The sequence below is a fragment of the Megalobrama amblycephala genome, linkage group LG8, assembly GCF_018812025.1.
Source record: "Megalobrama amblycephala isolate DHTTF-2021 linkage group LG8, ASM1881202v1, whole genome shotgun sequence".
NCBI lineage: Eukaryota > Metazoa > Chordata > Actinopteri > Cypriniformes > Xenocyprididae > Megalobrama > Megalobrama amblycephala.
Window position 1 is genome coordinate 2771348 of NC_063051.1, and position 23432 is coordinate 2794779.

General features: G+C 37.5%; 1 protein-coding gene across 12 annotated transcripts in view; it reads right to left on the reverse strand.

Annotated features, from left to right (window-relative positions):
* The window catches only part of LOC125273386 (R3H domain-containing protein 2), an 80802-nt gene that overhangs the window by 36946 nt on the left and 20424 nt on the right, over positions 1 to 23432 (reverse strand). The gene's annotated exons all lie outside the window — the stretch shown is intronic.

Below are 23432 nucleotides of genomic sequence, written 5' to 3' on the forward strand. Positions count from 1 at the left end.
CGCTCAAGCGCTGAGAGCTGGGCGTTTTTTACTGGTCGCCTCGAGTTGAAGAATGTTCAACTTTGAGTAAAACACTGCGCTCATCACTGTCACTTTTTAGCCAGCCGTCCAATCAGAGTGGAGGAGGGGCGGGACAAATATTACACCGACCAACTGTCACATTCTTGCTGTACAACGACATTAATAAGCAGAGTATGGAACAAAATGGATGAGAAATTAATATTGCTGCTCTCCGAAAATACATAGCAAAGTAATTTCACATTGTGTCAACATTTTAAGTCTGAAACAAATTACCTGCAAAATCTGTTATAAGTAACAGTGCCGCGGATATTCCGTATCATAGCAACAAAGCGTCTCAACAGAAAAAAACGCTGCGCTGCAGAAGCGCTCACAGATTTCAGCTGGCTAAAAACGCTCTGGTGGACACAGTTCAGGTTAGGAACTTAAAATGAACCCAAAATATGTTGGAAATTAAAAATCAGACACATAATTACTACAGGCAACAATAATAATCAAAAGGTGAACATTTATTAATGAGCAATTTAATAAATGTTTGATGTTTAATTTTCATTAAACACGTTGGGTTAAAATCCCATTCGCTGGGTCAAAACCAACCCATTTCGCTGGGTCAAAACCATCCCAATCGCTGGGTCAAAACCATCCCATTCGCTGGGTCAAAACCATCCCATTCGCTGGGTCAAAACATCCCATTCGCTGGGTCAAAACCTCCCATTCACTGGGTTAAAACATCCCATTTGCATCCCATTTGCTGGGTCAAAACCTCCCATTCACTGGGTTAAAACATCCCATTTGCATCCCATTTGCTGGGTCAAAACATCCTATTCACTGGGTCAAAAACAACCCATTCGCTGGGTTAAAACATCCCATTCACTGGGTCAAAAACAACCCATTCGCTGGGTTAAAACATCCCATTCGCTGGGTCAAAACCATCCCAATCGCTGGGTCAAAACCTCCCATTCGCTGGGTCAAAACCTCCCATTCGCTGGGTCAAAACCTCCCATTCGCTGGGTCAAAACCTCCCATTCACTGGGTCAAAACCTCCCATTTGCATCCCATTTGCTGGGTCAAAACCTCCTATTCACTGGGTCAAAAACAACCCATTCGCTGGGTCAAAACCATCCCAATCGCTGGGTCAAAACCAACCCATTCGCTGGGTTAAAACATCCCATTCACTGGGTCAAAACATCCCATCTGCATCCCATTCGCTGGGTCAAAACATCCCATTCGCTGGGTCAAAAACAACCCAATCGCTGGGTCAAAACATCCCATTCACTGGGTCAAAACATCCCATCTGCATCCCATTCGCTGGGTCAAAACATCCCAATCGCTGGGTCAAAACCATCCCAATCGCTGGGTCAAAACCATCCCAATCGCTGGGTCAAAACATCCCATTCGCTGGGTCAAAACCTCCCATTCACTGGGTTAAAACATCCCATTTGCATCCCATTTGCTGGGTCAAAACATCCTATTCACTGGGTCAAAAACAACCCATTCGCTGGGTTAAAACATCCCATTCACTGGGTCAAAAACAACCCATTCGCTGGGTCAAAACCATCCCAATCGCTGGGTCAAAACCATCCCAATCGCTGGGTCAAAACCTCCCATTCGCTGGGTCAAAACTTCCCATTCGCTGGGTCAAAACCTCCCATTCGCTGGGTCAAAACCTCCCATTCACTGGGTCAAAACATCCCATTTGCATCCCATTTGCTGGGTCAAAACATCCTATTCACTGGGTCAAAAACAACCCATTCGCTGGGTCAAAACCATCCCAATCGCTGGGTCAAAACCAACCCATTCGCTGGGTTAAAACATCCCATTCACTGGGTCAAAACATCCCATCTGCATCCCATTCGCTGGGTCAAAACATCCCATTCGCTGGGTCAAAAACAACCCAATCGCTGGGTCAAAACATCCCATTCACTGGGTCAAAACATCCCATCTGCATCCCATTCGCTGGGTCAAAACATCCCATTCGCTGGGTCAAAACCAACCCATTCGCTGGGTTAAAACATCCCATTCACTGGGTCAAAACATCCCATTCGCTGGGTCAAAACCAACCCATTCGCTGGGTCAAAACATCCCATTCGCTGGGTCAAAACCAACCCATTCGCTGGGTTAAAACATCCCATTCGCTGGCTCAAAAACAACCCAATCGCTGGCTCAAAAACAACCCAATCGCTGGGTCAAAACATCCCATTCACTGGGTCAAAAAACTCCCATTCGCTGGGTCAAAACCATCCCATTCACTGGGTCAAAACCATCCCATTCACTGGGTCAAAAACAGCTGGGTCAAAAACAGCTGGGTCAAAAACAACCCAATCGCTGGGTCAAAACCAACACATTCGCTGGGTTGAAACAACCAAATTGCTTTAGATTATAAGGTTAGTGTAAAGCGATAGAGATTGCATTGTGCCAATGAAAGACAGATGTACAGGTAGGTGTGTGTGTGTGTGTGTGTGTGTGTGTGTGTGTTTTTGTGACACAAATGTGTATAATGACATGGGTATGACATTGGTATTACAAAAAGATGTGACTTATGAGGACATTACTCCATGTCCCCACTTTTCAAAAGGCTTATAAATCATACAGAATGAGTTTTTGTGAAAAAGTAAAAGTGTGCACAGTTTCCTGTGATGGGCAGGATTAGGGGCAGTGTGGGGCGATAGAAAATACAGTTTGTACAGTATAAAAACCATTACTCCTATGGGATGTCCCCACAATTCACAAAAACAAACCTGTGTGTGGATAGAGGAACAGTTTGTGCACAAGGTTCTGTGTTGAGGAACTTGCCATCTGCTGTAAAAATAAACACACACACTCGAAACGCTTTTAAGAGCACGAGTCAAAGCGCATAAGGCGGCAGCAGTGACTGAAAGAGCGAGCGGAGGAAACTCCAGCGCTGACGTCATACTGCAGAGAGACTGAAGCAGGCGGGTGGGGGAGAGCGACTGAGCGCGCTCGAATAGCTGGGATTCCCGACTGCAGAAAAGACGTCACCAGCAGCACATGACACCACCGACCAATCATTCACACACACACACACACGGGCGCTGCAGCAACGAGGCCGTCCTCAAGAATCAACTCGGCGCTCATGAAGAAGATGAAGAGCTCTGAATGAGGGAGAACAGCGTTCATGAATGAGCCGTCACTCTCTCTCTCTCCTTCTGTTGCCAAGGAGACGCCAACATCAGCTGCTGCCGCTTGTGTTTGAGAGCAAGATATTAAACATGAATATGAGAAGCAAAGAGTATGAATGTCTTCAGGTGTAAAGCTGAGTGCATCGCTCAGCCGGCCAACCAACCGACCACATGATCTCAGAGAAGTCAGATAAAAATAAACCAGTGAATGTTTGTCAAACACACAGGCACCTTATACAACACACCTGGACAGCTGTGCACACATGTGCTGGTACATGACACACACACACACACACACACACACACACACACACACACACACACACACAGAGTGACCCAGTTAACACACAACCCTCCATCGTCAAGTTACCTCACCGCGGTACAAGCAAATAGCAGAGGTGATGCAATGAGCATATTGACTTAAAAATATTAATATCTTTGTTCTGAGAAGTAACATAAAAGTGCATAAAATCTAATAAAAAAAATATGAATGAAAAAAAAAAAAAATTGAAAAAAAAATTTGGGCATGTTTTATATACATTTACATTGTGAGCACAAGTAAAATTGATAATCATTTTCATTTATATTTGCCTAATTATATTCCAAAATTAATGTTCTGCTGGTGGGTGAGAAATTTAAAAAATATATATATTTTTATTTTAAACAAAAAAAAAATATATTTAATTAATGAATAAATTATAAAATTTTTAAAAAATCTATACGAAAATAAACAAATAGCTAAATAAATAAATAAAAATAAATATTAAAAATAAAAAAAGATAATACAAAATATTTTAAAAATAATAGTAAATGGCATGTACAAGCAGTCTTAGTCTTTTAGAGAAACATCACCTAACAAAAGATATGAATAAACATGATTTTGTTCATAATATATAGTGTTATTGGGTTTAAATGTCTTGCATTAAGTTAGCTAAATACTAATGATGGACAAAATATATGAAAGATAAGCAAAAATATATGCAAAATAAGGTTACGCTCCAAAAACATCTCAATGGTCAAATAAACAGGCTTTGTTTTCTTAATGCACAACATGTATATTCTAGTTGTCTAATTAACCTATATCACAAATATTACTGGCTCTTTGATGATTTGTTTTTGTTTTCTGCATGCATAAATAAAAACGTTGATGCTTTCAGATTCACCCGAAACTGTGTGATTAGAAAAAGTGAGAAAATTAGAAAAGAATGAAAGAGAGAATAAGAGAGTGAATGACTTGATGCTGCGCTGTGGTTTTATAACACTGCCTCTGTGTGTGTGTGTGTGTGTGTGTGTGTGTGTGTGTGTGTGTGTGTGTGTGTGTGTGTGAACGCTCATTGATGGTCAGATCGCTGAACTGCAGGGAAAATGCGTCACAGAAGGATTCCCTGCTTCAACAGATCGAGCACGACAGCGCAGACAGAAGGACGGGGCCAGCGCGGAAACAAATAATGAGAGAAGAGAAGGAGGGACGGATTGAAAGAACAGCGGAGGAGAGATGAGTCAGAGTCGGTCCCACTGGACTGAGTGGGCTGGGAGGGGGAGGATGACGTCACATGACCTGACGACGAGAAAGAGGGTGAACGAGCTATACAACCTAATGAGAGAGAGAGAGAGGTGTGTCTGCAGAGGGGGTCCCGTCTCTAGATCATGTCCTGAATCAATATCACCACATACAACTTATGCACAATATTCTGCTAGCTTGAGTTTCAAATATCCTTCTTACTGTATTTTGACCAAAAAAATAAAAGTGTGTATTCCTATAATCTGGTGGAGTGGTCGACCTTTTCAGACTACGATGATGCTTTTTCCACCATTTATATCATGAATCTAGCAGATTTTTTTTAATTTTTAATAAAACAATGTACATTTATTGTATATATAAAGTCGGAATTGCGAGATATAAAGTCGGAATTGCGAGATATAAAGTCAGAATTGCGAGTTATAAAGTCGGAATTGCGAGTTATAAAGTCAGAATTGCGAGTCGGTTAAAAAGTCAGAATTGCGATTGCGATATAAAGTCAGAATTGCGAGTTATAAAGTCGGAATTGCGAGTTATAAAGTCAGAATTGCGAGTTAAAAAGTCAGAATTGCGAGATATAAAGTCAGAATTGCGAGTTATAAAGTCGGAATTGCGAGTTATAAAGTCAGAATTGCGAGTTAAAAAGTCAGAATTGCGAGTTATGAAGTCAGAATTGCGAGTTATAAAGTCGGAATTGCGAGTTAAAAAGTCAGAATTGCGAGTTATAAAGTCAGAATTGCGAGTTATAAAGTCAGAATTGCGTTATAAAGTCGGAATTTGAGACATAAAGTCAGATTGTGATTAAAGTCGGAATTGTGATATAAAGTGCGAGATATAAAGTCAGAATTGCGAGTTATAAAGTCAGAATTGCGAGACTATAAAGTCTCGCATATATAAAGTCAGAGTTTTTATTAAGCAATTCTGAGAAAAAAAAGTCAGAATTGCAAGATTTAAACTTGCATTTCTGACTTTATGAAAGTCACAATTACCTTTTTCATTTTTGTTTCATAGTGAAAACAAGCTTCCATACCTTTCAAATATAAGAACACACACAAAAACAACTTTAACCAAAAAAAAAAAAGCCTAAAAGTTATCTTTATTTATTTTTTTTATTATTTTTTATGTTCCCTTGTATTATTACAAGGGAATCATATAATAATACTATAATAAAGTATAATATTATTATTTGCTCTCTATTTTTGACTCTGAAACTGACTGTAATTGAACTAAATATAATTTTAAAAAATCCTTTTCGTAAACGTCTTTGTGTATTTTTTCTTTTGCCATTACAGCAAATGGGGATGCCAAAATCATATTTGCTATAGAACTCACCACTGCATCAAAGTTACCCATCTATGATGTAAAAAGATGTGTTTTTGTCATTTTTATTATGTTTTTAAAAGTCTATATAGTATTTATTAAGCTTTAGTTTTAGTTAACATCCTCCTGCTGCTTAAATTGAGCTAAACGAAAATGAGAAATGTCGCCTTTACAACTAGTATTTTTAATAATGAAAATGTTTTTATGGTTTTAGTTAATAATAACCCTGACCCAGATCAAGAAGAACAGGAACTTAAAACCATGAATAACACAAACAGTGCTCTGCTAGACCATGATGCATCACTCACGCTGTGTGGGAGAGATATTGTTCAGCCTATCTCCATCTTTTATTCTCTAAAAATAAGTGTGTCAGGTTGAAATCTGGGGCTGTTTTGGCTCCCATTACAACCCTTATGCAATCTCCACTTCCCTCTGTTTGAGACGGAGAGAAAATTCTCAATGATGAAACTGACGCCCTATTGGACGAGGCCTCCGCCAATAGAACGAGGAGCTCCATGGCAACAGGCTCTGTCACCAAGAGAGAATAGATCTCCCTCCGCCCCATGTGGTGCACATCTGCCCCGTACCCCAATTACACACACACCCCAATTACCCGAGTGTGTATTTGGAGGGCAGAACACACACACTCCACCCGTCACGCCCCTGCGTTCTCTCTCCGTTCATTCTGTCAGAACAGGCGCTTGTGCAGCCTTCAGACCGAGAGGAACGCCAATCATGTCTTTCTGTTCCTTTCAGGCTGACACAGGTAGTAGGCGAAATAACAGCCAATAATGTTGGCTATTTCTGTAACAGAGTCGGCACAAGCTGAAACACAATCAAGACTTCTGCTGGCCAGTCAAATCTCAGCCAATTAACACTGACAAACGAGTGCCACTAATCAGTGCTGTATGTTTACCGATTCATCCTTAAAATGCCCAAGAATGATAACTATAACCATACATTTTAATAATCACTCTATAATAGCAAAGTCCACACCACAAGTATAATGTTAAAAACACTGAGGAATATCATTGGAATCACTTTCAGAGCAATTTTAAAAAACAAATACATTGACAGCCAATCAGAATCCATCCTGCTTTAAAGTGTGCAACCATTTAAAGTGATGGACAGTGTGTGCTATTATATACGCATATAGGGTCAAACTCAACCAGAGGTACCTGGCTCAAATGTTTGATTTTGTTACTGCTTTTTCTGTAGAAAGCCAAAATATTAAATGTCACAGATGTATATTCACTGAGTAATCCACTATTTTGTAGGGGGGGGATGAAAAAGACAATTTTCACCTGAGATTTGGAGCCAAATTAGAGGGGTTTATAAAGATGGCAGCATCATTATTTTATTTTTACACAGAGATTTGTAGATCTATTAGTAAAATCTGATGACTTTATCAATCTGTGTTTCATTAAATGCCAACGGCGACCGTTCAAAAATGGGGGAAAAGCACTTCTTGTGTTTTTTGCCTCAAGTTTGCATGACTGTAACTCAGTAAGTATTAAAGGTCCTGTTTTTCGTGGTTTTTTGAAGCTTTGATTGTGTTTATAGTGTGCAATATAACATGTGCTCATGTTTCGCGTGTAAAAAAACACAGTATTTTTCACATAATTTACTTATCTGTATACCGCTGTTTCCACTGTCATAAAAACGGGCTGATGACTTCCTTGTTCTATGAAGTCCCTCCTTCAGAAATACGTAACGAGTTCTGATTGTGCCAGCGGTTCCTGTGTTGTGATTCGACAGCAGTTTAGCGCATCTTGCCCGGAAAGGTCACGCCTCTTACCATAACGTGGAGATGCACGCGCTCAGTGTTATTGTAAACATGTCTTTAATTTTACCCTATCAATTTGAGCCGGAATCAGACCCGGTGATTGGACTGCGGGATGAAAATAACAGCGTTTCGACGACTTGGCGACAAACACACTCTACAAACGCAACTCTTGTGTATTCCTGTGGGCGGAGGTTAGTCAAAAAACTGCTTTAGTGACGTCATTAAAGAAGGAAGTAGAGGGATGTAGTCCAAACTGGCCGTTCGATGTAGGCGACTTCTGTTAAATAAAATATCTCGCTTGGCATTGAACTTTGAGCTTTAAAATTTTACAGATTTTATTTATACTCTAACAACAACATTACACACTAACTAAAGTTTGAAACATGGGATCATGAAGAACGGGACCTTTAAAGATAATTTAATATCCTTCTAAATTCTGATTCTTAAGAAACTTTTCTTTTGGTATCTTCATTTTAAAGGCCCTCGATGGTTCAAGTCCCAGAGATATGGAGATCTTAATGCGGCTCCATGAGTAAATTGGTCAATTGTACACATTTTCAGTGGTCAAAAACTAAATGTGGGTCCTCTATTGGACATATGTGGTCATTGCACTTTTTTTTCTTTAACTATAATTCCTAAAGTTTTTCCACAAACCTCTAGATGGTAGTATTCTATCCCTAACACATGTCTAAATACAATTTAAATTTAATTAAGTTAATCATTAAAGTGATTTTTTTTATTAAAACTCCATTTTTCATAAGCCAATTTATGACATGGTTAAGTATTTGTACAGTAAATAGGTAAAGAAATTCAAAATATCCACTAAAACACAGCAGAAATGCATAGATGAGAAGTAAATATAAAAAAAAATGCATATTTCCTTATGCAATCGCTCTGTAAAAGTTTGGGGTCAATCTGACCCCAAGGGACTAAATCGTCGAAAATCGCCGAAGGAAGATTAAGGTTTAAAAACAACTAAGATATATAGTTGCAATGGCATTTAAATGCATGCATGCATGGATAGATTAACAAACTCATGGTGCATACGCATACAATGACTGTAAATATACAACTACGATTAGAGTCGTCTGCATAAAATGCCTTGTGAACATTCACACGTTTCCCCTGTGATAAATTAATTTCCATATTTCTCAATTCTGAGCATATATTTTCACTTTACGATTTCTTTCCATCAATTATCTTTTTAGATAAAAACAAGGGCTGTGAAAAGATTGCGATTGATTTACATTTTTAACTGTATTTTACCCATTTTCTGTTGTTAGACGAGACAAATTTATGCAACAGATGCGCTTTACTCGTCTCACTTGAACTAAATAAATGCAGTAATTAATAGAAACGCACAGCGGATATACAAACACTGAAAATTATGCATTTAAATTACATTGGCTACTAATAATACAGTTAGCGATAATAATGTTACCAAATAAAGTTATTAAAGCATGCACTGAGTACATATCATATTCCCGTGTTTATTAAATAATATAACAAGGATTTCTTTAGTCTCTGATAGATTTTTTTTAATTAAAGAGAAGATGGTGGTCTATTATATCTAGCCAAGTTTCATATTTAAGTTTCTCACAGCACCAAATGCAAGCGTCGCTAAGACCAGAAGGGCACGAGCGGAAGTAACCATGCGCACAGTCGCAGCTCACCGGCGCCATCTTGTGCACCTAGTCCAGTGAGAGAATCGACTTCTCAGGGTTTCCACAAGCAGTCTAACAGTAACTAGAGTCCAGGCGACATGAGCACTAAACCAGCCTAATTCTTCAAGATTGACAACCCACGGAGTGCATTTTGAGAATCAGTAGCTGCACATGAACATATGCACCATCACCCGTCCCAAATAAATAATTTACAATGGTTTTATGCATTTTCAAAATTAAAAATGCACCATAATATATTTAACATAATCATCTGAAATGGCTGATCGAGGCCGTTTCAGTAGCGGTGCCCTCTGTGACGTGCTTATCCCTGGCACTGCCCGCTTCACGCTGTGCCACTCCATCTGCTCAGGTACCACTGTATCCCATCCTTTCACTCTCCTTCCTACAGTTTCTACTCTCTCAGCCCTCGACGGTGTGGAAAAACACATCTATTTTCATCCATCCTCCTGCTGCTTCAGCTGAGAGAGAGAGACAAACCTTCAAACCACCGTTTCAAATAAAGATACAGAAAAAGGCATTCAGGATTATTGCATTAGCTTGGCATATGCCACAGACTGGCACTCAAACTGGCACCGATTGACCGCACTGAGGAATAAGTGTCCAGACAACGGTTCACTGTCGGTCAGTAGGGCTTGTGCTGATGCAATCTCCATTTATCGCCATTCTCTTCCTCACAAAGATTGAATTGACATTTTAAATTTGGACTTGGCAAAACACTGAATATTCTTGATATTCAGGACCAAAAACAGTGTTAGAGTTGATTAAAAGTTTGATTAATTGCTGTTAAAATCAGTTTAATGAAACAATTCCAAACTGAATCTACTTGAAAGTCAAAATGAGATATATATAGCAGGGCTCCAGACTGCGATAAATGGTTGCATTTTGTACCTTTTTTCCTGCCGGTGCGACTAAATTTTGTTAGAGGTCACAATGGTGCCTCCACCATGTTATTCGTCCCACATGAGAAACATCAAGTGGCAAACGAAACGAAAGACCGCGCTACTCGTTTGAGCTGCGAAGCGTGGACCGTTTATCAGCTCGGACAATAATAAACAGCGCAACCTATGAGTGCAACGCAGCGCAAGCTCAGAAGGTTCCCGAGCACCCATCTAAATCACGCAGCGCTATCCGCATTTCCATTACAGATTTGCGCAAAAATTTTTTTTTTTGTAAATATCGATAAAAAACTATTGCGAAATGACTGCGTGTCCATTAAGGGGTTAGTTCAGCCAAAAATGAAAATTGTCATTAATTACTCTCCCTCATGTCGTTCCACACCCGTAAGACCTTCGTTCATCTTCAGAACACAAATTAAGATATTTTTGATAAAATCCAATGGCTCTGTAAGGCTTGCATCGCCAGCAATAACACTCCCTTTTTCAATGCCCAGAAAGCTACTAAAACAGTTCATGTGACTTTAATATTGTAGTGACGAGAATACTTTTTGTGCACCAAAAATAACAAAATAGCGACTTTATTCCACAATATCTAGTGATTCATGAAGCTTGGTTCAGGTTCAGAGTAGTGTTGTCTTTGTGTCAAGCGGTCATTTTAGTTTTTATTAGTTTTAGTCACGTTCATACTCTTTTTAGTCTAGTCAAGTTTCAGTCGACTAAAAGTCTGAGCATTTTAGTCTTATTTTAGTCAGAATTATCCATGACTATTCTCGTCTAGTTTTAGTCAACGAAAACTGATGACATTTTAGTCTAATTTTAGTCAATGAAAATTTTATTTTAGTCTCTTTTTAGTAATGCAATTCTATTTAACCCAATCAATATAGTACAAGTACCTAGTAGTATAGACGAAACTAAAATTTTCTTTTAGCCAAACCCATTTTAAACAAGGTTATCTTATTATATTGTTACCTTATAATGCCTTGAGATGTCTTTTAACCCTCTGGAGTCTGAGGCTGATTTGGGGCCTGGAGAAGTTTTGACATGCCCTGACATTTGTGCTTTTTTCAGTTGTTCATAAACACATTAATGACAAAAGTGTCATTACACTGTATTCAACACAAACTAGGCTACCATAATATGTGAGGAACATATATGTACATGTTTGTATTTTTGAAGGAATAACATTTATGCGTGGTTATTGAAAAAACAAAAAACTTAAGTCACTGAAATAAGGCCAAAAAAAATATTAAATCTGTGTTCACAAGACTTCTGGGTATTGGAGGTTGTAGACTAGAGTTTTTGCTTCAGAATTATGTAAAAATTATGCTGCCTACTCCTTCATATAAAACAATATATTGATTTAGTTTTTGTAAGACACGTTTTGTCGTGAATCTGCATGAATAATGAGGTGATTCACACCTGAGAAGACAAAAGAATCACATAATAATGACCTGAAATGACTATCATTTGATAGAACACTTTGTAATTTTTTATCAAATATAAATTACATTACATTTGGACATTTTCATGCTGAAAAACTGCTGATAAAAGACAAAAAATACATATTTTCTTTTTTTAAATTTTTAATTTTTTTTATTTGACATGGAATAACTCAGGAAGGAAATAAGATCAGAGAAAATTTATTTTTTTGGAGATGCTCTCCTGCATGTGAGGTGCATCTGGTTCAAATTTTGTGGTGATTAGGTGTTATTAATTTTTTTCACAGCTAGATGGCGCCCACGGGCAGTAACCTCCGGTTTAGAGGCACTTCTCAGCACTCGTTAGGAGTTTTTCAAAATGGTTAGATGCATTAAAAAGATGAGTTTCTAAGCTTTAAGATCATACCTATTTTGTGTTATTCCACATTGGAAAACGAACATGGATGGGTCCGGAATCATTGGATACACACTGCATCCCGGAAAGATGAGAGACAGGGTTTTAGCCAAGTATATTAAATCATTCCATAAGTAATATCTTGTGATCAACGCAATATATTATGTTGATTTTGGATTCATTTTAATTCGTGAGAATCTGCTTTAAATAATGATGTGCATTTTCAAAAACCTGTGCACTTTTCTTTAAGTTATGAGCACGTGAAATCTACATATTTACCTACATATCGGTCCCTTTCTCTATGTCAGAGGAAGTGACGTCGCCTGCGTCGTAATGTTATAACATTTTTTCGTCTCGTCTCGTTTTGGTTAATGAAAATTGAGACATTTTAGCATAGTTTTTATTTTGTAATCCACATTGTCTCGTTTTTATTCGTCAACAATATTGCATTATACATTTAATTATCGTCATCGTCACATGACCAGCATTTACGTCGCGTCCCATCTCGTTTTCGTCACGTGATAAAGGTTCGTTGACGACGATATTTAGTCATAATTTTCGTTGACGAATGCAACACTAGTTCAGAGTGCCAAAAATCACACGATTTCAGTAAACAAGTGTTTTGAAAACTTCAATAGTTCAGGTGATTTTGGCAGTTTGATTCACGCGTCGAACCACTGATTCAAAACAAAAGATTCGTAAAGCTTCGAAGCTTCCCCATCACTAGATATTTTTGAATAAAGTATTTTGGTTTTTTTGCCGCACAGAAAGTATTCTCAGCGCTTTATAATATTAAAGTTGAACCACTGTAGTCACATGACCGTTTTAAATATGTTTTTAGTAGCTTTGAAAAAGGGAGTGTCATTGCTGGCGATGCAGGCCTCATTGAGCCATCAGATTTTATCAAAAATATCTTAATTTGTGTTCTAAAGATGAACGAAGGTCTTATAAACACCCCTCACCTCTGAAATCAGGACAACTCTGGTGCACTGTAAATATGACTGTAAATTTCAATATTGCTTTCATCTGATGGCTTTTCAAGTAGATGGCCACAAAAAAGTTGATCCATTAATATGCTAGCAGTCCAATAACAGGATAAAAAGGCAGATGAGAAACACTAGTGAACATACACCGATTAAAGATCAATCACAAGACCTTTTCTCTGATCGGTTTATGCAGGTTTTTTCTCTGATCGGTTTTCGATATCCAAGTAAATGTGGAAATATAGTGTTGGATGATGATTGTGTGAACACACGAAACCTCAAAAGATCATCATGAATAATTAGCTCTTCACTATTTATCCAACCGTTACATTCGTCGTGTCCCTTGTTGTTTAAACTCCAAGAACGACTTTAAAATTAATCATGGTTTGAGAAGCCAAGCAAAGACATAATCAAACAAATTTAAAATTAATTAAATCCCACAAGAGCGAATTACTAAATGTTTAGAGGAGCACAATAAGACCAGAAACAACGTCGTATTGAGTTTAAAGTGAGGGCATCCATGTTTCAGGCAAGTATCAGAGTTATATACGCATGTCGACGCTCAACTGCTGGTACTGTATATACATTATTAACACACTATCTGCTGATTTCACTTTAGGGGAAGGCAGTGAACCTGATGACTTTGAAGCCAATTACACAGTTAGCTGCTCTCCATGGGTTGGTATTGATTTTTCCCTTCCTCTGCCTCAATCGCTCCTCTAGCAAACACACACGCGCAGAAATTACACACAATTATATGGCTTTTTCCCACGGTTGGTCATTAGTATGCGAAGGAGACGGCAGCTATCAAGTACACAGACAGCACAGATAAACAGACTCTCAAAATGAAGCACAACAATGCAGACGGTGACGCTTACAAACTGATCGATCGGATATTAGTTCATTTTACTGGGGAAGTCATCAGGAGGAAACATGAATCCTCTCAATGTAAAATTATTCATGCCAAAAAGATAAAACACCAAAACATGCACTTAATGCACTGGTAACATGGGCCTGAAACATGTACACACTGTCATGTATGTTGACAATTCATGTGCATTTATGAATAAAGCAAATATTTATGTTTTAACTCGACTGAAATAAAAACACAGACAGAAAAAATTGGAAAAATTAACTTATTATATAAATAATTATTTAAACTGAGCCAGAACAGGGCTGTACGATTCATCAATTAAAATGGGGGAAAAAAAAAAAAAGAAAAAAAAAAAAATCACAATATGGCTTTATTAATTAAATATAACCAAAATAAAATGAATTAATTATTATTATTATTATTGTCATTATTATTATTATTATTATTATTATTATAAAATAAATAATAATATTAATTATTAGTATTACCATAATAAATAATCTTTTTTTATTTTATTATGTAATAATTAATAATAAATAATTACTATTATTTATTGTAATAATAATAATATATAATAAATTATTACCATAATAATAATAAAATTATTATTATTATTATTATTATTATTATTATATTGTTATATAAATAAATTATTATTATAAAATTAATAAATAATATTAATTATTAGTATTACCATAATAAATATATAAATAATCATTTTTTATTTTATTATGGTTATTAATAATATTAATAATACTATTAATAATAAATTACCATAATAAATAAATAAATAAATATTGTTATTATAAAATAAATAAATATTGATTATTATTATTATTATTACCATAATAAATACATAAATAATAATCAATATTTTTATTTTATTATGGTAATAATTAATAATAATATAATATAATTATTATTGTATTGTAATAATAATAATAATAATAATAATATTTATTTTATTTATTGTTATTATTATTATTATTATTAATTACCATAATAATAATAATAATAATAATAATAATAAAGCAAATGTACATAAATTTGATCACATTTTGTAAAAGCACACAGGCACAGCAAAACCTAGAAATTGCATTTTAAAATCAATAATTTTAGATTTTTTTTTTCACAAAATTAACCAGGCCCAATTTATGCAAAAAAGGAACAAACGCAATTTGTCAAAGAGCCAATAATAACAACAACATACAGAATAATTGTCATATAGAGGTTCATTATACGATTTCGGTAACACTTTACAATAAGGTTCATTTGTTAACATTAGTTAGCATTAACGAACATGAACTAACCATAAGCAATACATTTGTTACTGTATTTGTTCATTTTTGTTAATGTTAGTCTGTGTGTGCATGTTAATTCACAGTGCATAAACAAATACAACTCTTGATTGTAATAACGCATTAATAAATGTTGAATTTAACATTAACAAAGATGAATAAATACTGTAGAAGTGCAGTTCATTATTAGTTCACGTTAACTAATAATGAAACCTTACTGTAAAGTGTTACCACCATTTGTGACATCTAATGTGTCACATCAGATCTGACGATTCACAGAGGATTAGGATCAGATCTGTCAAGCGGCGCGTCACATGAGCAGATGGCCGGTGAATGACGGCGGGTTCACAGCAAGTGTGAAGAACCTGAAGAGACTCAACCACACCTTCTACACAACAGCACTGAGGCAGAACCATCCAGATCAACAGCATAATACACGCCCACAGAGGACCTGAAAGAGAGCAGTGTGCCAAAACACCTCCACCTTTAACATGCACGCAATAATGTGGATCTTAAAATAACACAAGTTACGAAATGTTGCTTTTCATCTTGTGCACAACTGTGACAACTTTTTAGCTCAAGTTATGCACTAATATACTCATTTAAAAGAATTCCAGATCTAGTGTTTGCACTACATCTTTTCCACTGAATCGGGTCACGACAACTGCGATGATTATAAACGGACCGGATTGTGCGGCATGTTGCAAATGAGACACAATTGGTCTCCAGGCCAGCACGATATATTCAGTCTATTGAGCTAAATGAGAGCTGGGTAATTTCTGTCACAGCTCGATAACAAGATAACAAAAGACTAAATATTTATTTTCGGGGAACATGTTGACTCAGAGCTCGGACATCTTGCGTGTCGTTGTCAGAAGCTGCGTGAGTCATGAGCAATATGTCGAGCAACTCAGTTCTTCACAAACCGTCAGCTGTTCTACGCGTCATTCAAGACTAATTCATCTCATTAATATTCATGAGGGCAGGGACACACGATTTTAACACATTTTCTGCATAAATTATGGTGGAAGAATGTGCAGGATTCGGCTTGGATGTATTAAAATGAGCTCAGAGAGGAGAAAACATGGTTAACGGGGGGGATTGGTAATAATGGTTGACTAAATTGACTAGGAGAGATTAATTACACAGGCCTTTCTTTAGACCAGTGTGCAATTTACCACATATTACAAAATTGACTGGCTGTTCAGGCATATGTCCTAAACGTCTATTACTAGGGATGCACAGATACCAAGCTTATGTACTCGTTAAAATACCCCCGATACCAAAGACCGATACCTCACGTGACGTAACCGACAGAACTGTCCGCGCACAGCAGAAACAGTCAGCCTCAGGGGTGTGGAAATACTTTAAAATTAATGATGACAGCACACACATTGCGAACTGCATGCTTTCAATCACAATTCATTATCGATTAGTGAAGGCGGGATAGGCGGAATCACGCTGAATGACACAGACCAGAAGCGCTTGCTCTGTTTCTTGCACGCGATCGGTTCTCCTCGCGCCTGAACGGTCAAATGCACACATAGTTGTAAATACAGTCGGTTATAGCTTAAGTGGACGTAAACATTTGGGTGAAAACAGGATATGTGTTAATATTCATGGATTCAGTCTTAAAGGGACCGTAGCCTAAATTTGTCATGAATGTTAAAGGTGCCCTCGAATGAAAAATTGAATTTACCTCGGCATAGTTGAATAACAAGAGTTCAGTACATGGAAATGACATACAGTGAGTCTCAAACTCCATTGTTTCCTCCTTCTTATATAAATCTCATTTGTTTAAAAGACCTCCGAAGAACAGGCGAATCTCAACATAACACCGACTGTTACGTAAAAAAGTCGGGGTGTACGCCCCCAATATTTGCATATGCCAGCCCATGTTCAAGGCTTTAGACAAGGGCAGCCAGTATTAACGTCTGGATCTGTGCACAGCTGAATCATCAGGCTAGGTAAGCAAGCAAGGACAATAGCAAAAAATGGCAGATGGAGCAATAATAACTGACATGATCCATGATAACATGATATTTTTAGTGATATTTGTAAATTGTCTTTCTAAATGTTTCATTAGCATGTTGCTAATGTACTGTTAAATGTGGTTAAATTTACCATCATTTATTACTGTATTCACAGAGACAAGAGAGCCGTCGCTATTTTCATTTTTAAACACTTGCAGTCTGTATAATGCATAAACACAACTTCATTCTTTATAAATCTCTCCAACAGTGTAGCATTAGCCGTTAGCCTCGGAGCACAGCCTCAAATTCATTCAGAATCAAATGTAAACAATATAACAGTAGGGCTGGACGATTAATCGAAAAGTAACCGAAACCGAAATTCAGAACCTCTAACCGACGTAATTTTCCCATGTCGGTATTTCGGTTTTTTTAATCCTGTTAATACTTTACCCTTAAAAACATTACCACGTGTGTAGCCACATGACTCCGCCCCATCCAGTCAGTGGCATAAAAGCAAAACACGGAGGTGAACGCCGGTTCAACACATATTGATGGCGCGTGAGCGGTGAGCCTTGCGTCTTCACTAAACTTTGTCAGTTGTATTTGTTTTAAGTTTGTACATTCAAGCGATTAGACGATCGGATGTATTATTATTCCGAGCTACCGCGCTCGCGCAGCTTTTTAAATAGGAAAAAATATCCCACCTTTTAATAGTCAGTCATATTTACAGTACAAACCTTGTCAGTGAACTATGAGGGCAAAAAAAAACAAACAAACAAACAAAATAATCGTTCATTAATCGTAATCGAGGTGAAATGTTCAATTAATCGAGGTTTTGATTTTAGGCCATAATCGTCCAGCCCTATATAACAGTATACAATACTCACATAATCCGACGCATGCATGCATGACGAACACTTTGTAAAGATCCATTTTGAGGGTTATATTAGCTGTGTAAACTTTAAGGCACAATTCAAGGCAAGCGCGAGCTCTGTGGGCGTGGACCACGGGATTTAAAGGGGCCGCAGCATAAAATCGGCGCGTTTATAATGATGCCCCAAAATAGGCAGTTAAAAAAATTTATAAAAAAAAATCTATGGGGTATTTTGAGCTGAAACTTCACAGACACATTCAGGGGACACCTTAGACTTATATTACATCTTTTAAAAACATAATCTAGGGCACCTTTAATAAAACAACAAAATATGTTAAATAAATGTATACATGGTAAATAAACCTACTGTATCTGAGTTTATTTGACTTTTATGTCTATAGTATTTGTTGTATTGTTATAATGTTTGTAAATTTCTTTTTATATAACAATTATAGGTATATAATGGTAATTATGCCCTTTTAAAGGTGCCGAAGGACATGTTTTCAAAAGATGTAATATAAGTTTTAAGTGTCCCCTGAATGTGTCTGTGAAGTTTCAGCTCAAAATACCACATAGATTTTTTTTAATTAATTTTTTAACTGCCTATCATTATAAATGCGCCGATTCAGGGTGTGTGGCCCTTTAAATCTCATGCTCCATGCCCAAGAGCTCGCGCTTGCCTTAAACAACATAAACAAAGTTCACACAGCTAATATAACCCTCAAAATGGATCTTTACAAAGTGTTCGTCATGCAAGCATGTCTAATCGCGTAAGTATAGTATTTATTTGGATGTTTACATTTGATTCTGAATGAATTTGAGGCTGTGCTCCGTGGCTAAAGCTAACATTACACACTTGTTGGAGAGATTTATAAAGAATGAAGATGTGTTTATGAATTATACAGACTGCAAGTGTTTAATAATGAAAATAACGACAGTCTTGTCTCCGTGAATACAGTAAAAAACGATGGTAACTTTAACCTCATTTAACAGTACATTAGCAACATGCTAACGAAACATTTAGAAAGACAGTTTACAAATATCACTAAAAATATCATGATATCATGGATCATGTCAGTTATTAATGCACCATCTGCCATTTTTCGCTGTTGTTCTTGCTTGCTTACCTAGTCTGATGATTCAGCTGTGCACAGATCCAGACGTTAATACTGGCTGCTCTTGTCTAATGCCTTGAACATGGGCTGGCATATGCAAATATTGGGGGCGTACATATTAATGATCCTGACTGTTACGTAACAGTCGGTGTTATGTTGAGATTCGCCTGTTCCTCAGAGGTCATTTAAAAAAATGAGATTTATATAAGGAGGAGGAAACAATGGAGTTTGAGACTCACTGTATGTCATTTCCACGTACTGAACTCCTTGTTATTCAACTATGCCGAGGTAAATTCAATTTTTAATTCTAGGGCACCTTTAAGGTTTTTGGACAGTGAAATTTTTGTTCTTTATATTTGTGACAAGCACATAAAAATTATTACTTTTTCATTAGAGTAATAATAAAGAAGTTGTCCAACATCCATTAGTCTCACTGTGTTGTGCTTGGAAAACTGCAACTTCACCAAAAAAGAGAGAGAGAGAAATTAATAAATGTATAGGCATCAGTATCGGCGAGTACTAGAAAGAAAGTATTGGTATTCGTACTCGGCCCTTAAAAAAATGGTATTGGTGCATCCCTATCTATTACTGATCTACATTTTTAGAAGAAATTTTAAACGGTGCTTGAGTGATTGAATTTGGATTTTTCTAATAATAAATTGCAATTTAAAATGGGATTAAAAGTTGCTCTGAGATGCTGAAAACACGAGTGCACGTGTGCAAATAAACAGCACTAGGGATGGGCATTTTTGGCAATTTTTCATTTCGATCATCGATAGGTTTCAAAAACGGTTAATCGAGTACTGGGGGGGGCAGCATGGCCGTCATGGAGAAAATGAAAATATCTGAAGACTTAGGAAAATGAATGTTAAAAATAAAAATATGCGATGAAAACCTGTCTATGAAAACGTGATTAGAACAGTGTTAGGTTGATTATGATGCAACAATAATAATGAATGAGGAAGCACCTAAAAGGAACCTGAGGTGAGTGACGCCAATAAACTGAAGCCCGCGTTCTGTGACTCATCCTATGATATTAATCAGATAACATAATATAGACGTAACATTACAACTTGTATCGGCACAAAAGGATGCAAATGCCAGTGAACTTTAAGTTACGCGCTACAGCGAGACAGAGAGAGTAACAGGTAAGGACAGAATTTACTGTAGATTTCTATAAAGTTCTTATTATAAAGCCATGTTTATGGCAGATCTGTGCTTTATTTTAATCACATCATTAAGTGATTCCATAAATCGGCTGCACGTTTGCTTTTAAAAAAAAATAAACCTCTAAAAGCAATATAACCACCTCAAATAACTATAAAGTATCGCATTTGAGTATGAAACTAAACACTGATATGCAGCGCATTCAGCATCTTAATAAATGTTGATATCCCGACCCAACGCATCTCAGATTAATCAGATGTAGATATTACAACTTGTAAAAAAAATCTGTAAAAGGTTTGCGAATGCAAACGTGAGCTTGAACGAAAGCGTAACTCCGATTGTGCTTTGAAAAGTGTCACTAATATTTCAGCAATATTTTGGATTCAATTTGCACTTTCTGATCAACCAAAATGTTAGTCAGTATGAAAATCACTGATGATTATTGCTAAATTAATTATGAATAGAATTTAAAGGATATTTTCTGCACAAGATGAAAGCTTGGCACTGCACAGCTTGCATTGAACTGTATTTTCATCAATCTTGTCAAAGTGAAGCCAGACATCACTACGTGACTTCGAGGCCATTCTCTCTCTTCTCACGTCTTTTGCTGTGGAAAGCTAAACAATCGGAGCTCAAAGTGCTACTATAACCAATCAGGAGAAAAAAGAAAAAAATACATTTCGATCATCGTTTACATGATCGATCGTCGCTGTCACGGTCGAGTACTCGGTCGCTGTTGCACATCCCTACACAGCACTGCGCTTCACTCTGAAACACGCAACAAATATATTCGATTTAATAATCGCACTAAGCCATATTACGATTTCGGGTTCATTTTAATTAATCAAGTCGCCGTACATAACGCTACAGGTTTCATCACATCACTAAAACACCTCTAATTATAACATGCAAATATTCAAACTAGTGCATAAGCAGCAACCATCATAACAGAAAGCTGTACAGCTATCCTCCAAACAGGTGTGTGTGTGTGTCAGTTAACACACCCAAGCCATCAAACGTGATTAATTTCCAAATAACCGCTCTGTTCCTTAATAATAAAGACTGTACATGCTGCAAAACGAAAAGGCAAATGATCAAATCCCTGTTACAGGATGAGGAAGGAAAATGTGGCTAAATAACAGTCTGTGAGCACTGTGTGTTATTTATAGACACAGATACTTTATTCAGGAGAGCAGCACTGTGCAGTCTCCATTTCTCTCGCTTTATTCCCATCTCTGCTGAGGATTCTCTCGCTCTTTGTTTCTCTCCCTCACTGACACTGTGTTCTGGCACACTATGTTCAAAAATAACCCATGTGTGTTTGCGTGAGGATCAGGTGGAGAAGCACACAGAGGGTTCGGGCTTTGCAGGAAAACATGCATGTCTGTGTGATATAACGAATATTCACAATGAAACATCATGAATATTGGCCAAAACACTGCTACAATTCTCATGTTCCAGCTTAAATTCAGCATGAAATAAAACTTACCTTTGTTTTGGTTGTTACTGGTCTTATTGTGATAAATTCATCTGTGCATTTTTTTTTTTTAAATATATAAAAATATTTTGAGTTTATAATCTTAAACCTAAGGGTTTTCCCAAAAACTGTCAATTACTAACCCTCATGTCGTTCCAAACCCGTAAGGGGGTTGGTGACTTTCGCTTTGAAGCACAATGTGGCGACCAGGGCGGGCGAGAGCCGTGAGGGAACGGCGCGAGGCCGGTGGCGCGAGTGTTAATGAGCTTCACCTGGGAGGCGCACCGGCCTTGAGTCCCTCACGGAGGAGCTCCGGGAGCATAAAAGGAGGAGCGACTACAGTGAAGGACGAGAGAGGACCAGGCCTGGACTTTATGTTATGTTTTATTATGTTTGTGTGGCCGGCAGACGTCCGCGAGGGTCTGCCGGCATTACTTTCGTTTTGTTCTTTGTTTATTTCTAATTAAAGTTTTGTTGAATGTTCGCCGGTTCCCGCCTCCTTCTTCCCCGTATTGACGAACTTCGTTACACACAAATTAAGATATTTTAATGAAATCTGAGAGACTACAGTTCCTCCATTGACAGCTACGCAACTTCCATTTTGACTCATCAGAAGTTCATAAAGACATCATAAAACTAATCCATATGAATTGAGCGGTTTAGTCCAAATTTTCTGAAGAGACTCAATAACTTTATAGACTCAATAACTTTCAGCAAATATAAACAGATCAACACATGCTGACGCGCGAGAATTTACTGGTTTCAGCTCAATCGTGCTGCGTATGAGAAAACATTGGTTCTCGCTGATCACGTGCTGCAAATGAGAATAACCTCATTGGTTCTCGCTGAAGTTCAAACGTGCTCGTAAACGAGAACGAACCTCTTGTTCTCGCTGAAGCTCAAACGTGCTCCGTAACACGAGAATGAACCTCATTGGTTCTCGCTGAAGCTCAAACGTGCTGCGTAACACGAGAACGAACCTCATTGGTTCTCGCTGAAGCTCAAACGTGCTGCGTAACATGAGAATGAACCTCATTGGTTCTCGCTGAAGCTCAAACGTGGTGCGTAACACGAGAACGAACCTCATTGGTTCTCGCAGAAGCTCAAACGCGCTGCGTAACACGAGAATGAACCTCATTGGTTCTTGCTGAAGCTCAATCGTGCTGCGTAACACGAGAACGAGAACGAACCTCATTGGTTCTCATTGGCTGCTCAAAGTTCAAACGTGAACCTCATTGGTTCTTGCGCGTAACCTCATTGGTTCTCGCTGAAGCTCAAACGTGCTGCGAACATGAGAATGAACCATTGGTTCTTGAATCAAACGTGGCATAACATGAGAATGAACCTCATTGGCTGAAGCTCAAACGTGCTGCGTAACACGAGAACGAACCTCATTGGTTCTCGCAGAAGCTCAAACGCGCTGCGTAACACGAGAATGAACCTCATTGGTTCTCGCAGAAGCTCAAACGCGCTG